This window comes from Nicotiana tomentosiformis, chromosome 7 (genome assembly GCF_000390325.3).
Source record: "Nicotiana tomentosiformis chromosome 7, ASM39032v3, whole genome shotgun sequence".
Taxonomy (NCBI): domain Eukaryota; kingdom Viridiplantae; phylum Streptophyta; class Magnoliopsida; order Solanales; family Solanaceae; genus Nicotiana; species Nicotiana tomentosiformis.
Genome location: NC_090818.1, coordinates 109,906,065 through 109,907,714, shown reverse-complemented (window position 1 = coordinate 109,907,714; position 1,650 = coordinate 109,906,065).

The window sequence follows — 1,650 nt, the reverse complement described above, 5'->3', positions numbered from 1 at the left end:
AAAAACGAGTTAGAATTCCTTACCCCAAAGTTCTCTATGAAAATCCCTCAAAATTTCGTCTCAAACCGAGCTCTCTAAGTCCCAAAATGAATTATGAATCAAAACTCTCGAATTTCATATTTCTTCCCAGCGACTTCCGCTTCTGCGGCCTTTGGATTGCTTCTGCGATACCACACCTGCGGAAAAACCATCACAGGTGCGAAAAACACTTAAGTCCACAATTTCTGCTTCTGTGGACCATGGCTCGCACCTGCGAGCCTGCTTCTGCGGAGAACCCCTCTGCTTCTGCGACAATAACCCAGACCAGCCTTGTTCGCATCTACGATCTCCTCTCCGCACCTGCGGAATCACAGATGCAAATAACTCCTCGCACCTGCGCTCCCAGCTGGGCTAAGCCAAATTTGCTTCTACGACTAGTTGCTCGCTTTTGCGAGCCTGTACCTATGGCCAAACCCTCCGCAGGTGCGATGACACCAGCAGCTGGGCACCTTCACACCAAAATTCAACAAGTCCAAATTATTCCGGATTTGATCTGAATCAAACCCGGGGCCCCAGAGACCCCGTCCGAATATACCTAATAGTTTCAAAAGACCTAATGGACCTACTCGAGTCCAAAAATCACATCAAACAACATTAATTCTACGAATCGCAACCCAAAATTCAAGCCTATGAACTATGAACTTCGTAATTCCAAAACCAACGCCGATTCATACCAAAACAATTCCAATTGATACCAAATTTTGCGCGCAAGTCATAAATGAAATTATAGACCTATTCCAGCTTCCAGGATCGGGATCCGACCTCGATATCAATAAACTCAACTCCCGATCAAATTTTCCAAAATCTTCCAACTTTCGCCAAAACACGCCGAAATGACCTACGGACCTCCAAATCAATATCCGGACATGCTCCTAAGATAAATATTATCATACGGAGCTATTGGAACCATCAAAAATCCATTATGGATTTATCTTCACACAAGTCAAACTACGGTCAATTCTTACGACTTAAACCTCTAATTTATGGACTATGTGTCCCATTTCACTTCGAGACTCACCCGAAACCAAAACCACATACCACAACACGTTACATAACCATAATATAACACAGAGGAGGCAATAAATAGGGGATCAAGGCTAATACACTCAAAATGACCGGCCGGATCGTTACAATTCCCTCAAGTGTGCCAGCCGTCACTGTTTCCTCCAAGAACATTCAAGAACAAAGCTGCTACAAACCAAGGACCAGATCCCGATACTAAAGATGTCTTGAGTCCTCAAGTTTGTTGTGACTTTGTTTATTGTTCTTTACTTATATCCCTACACTATTTTTTAGAAGTATTTTGTAGGGCATTATTTAACCATTATTGTTTTGGTTGTTTGACTAGAGTTAGTCAAGAATGTTGTCAAGAGTGTTACTTTATAATAGAGTTATTGCAAAGGGCTTACAATAGAGTTACTGTAAGGGGTAAGGGATTAAGAGTTTACTTCCTAGATTGCAATAGGTTGTAGTCTGAAATTTGCTCAGTTTAGTGAAGTTGAAATCCTAATGGAGTAGGTATAGTTTTTAATCCCTTAAGCAAGGAGTTTTCCACGTAAATATCATATGTTCTTTACTTTCTACTTATTTACTATGGGAACTGATAGAGAA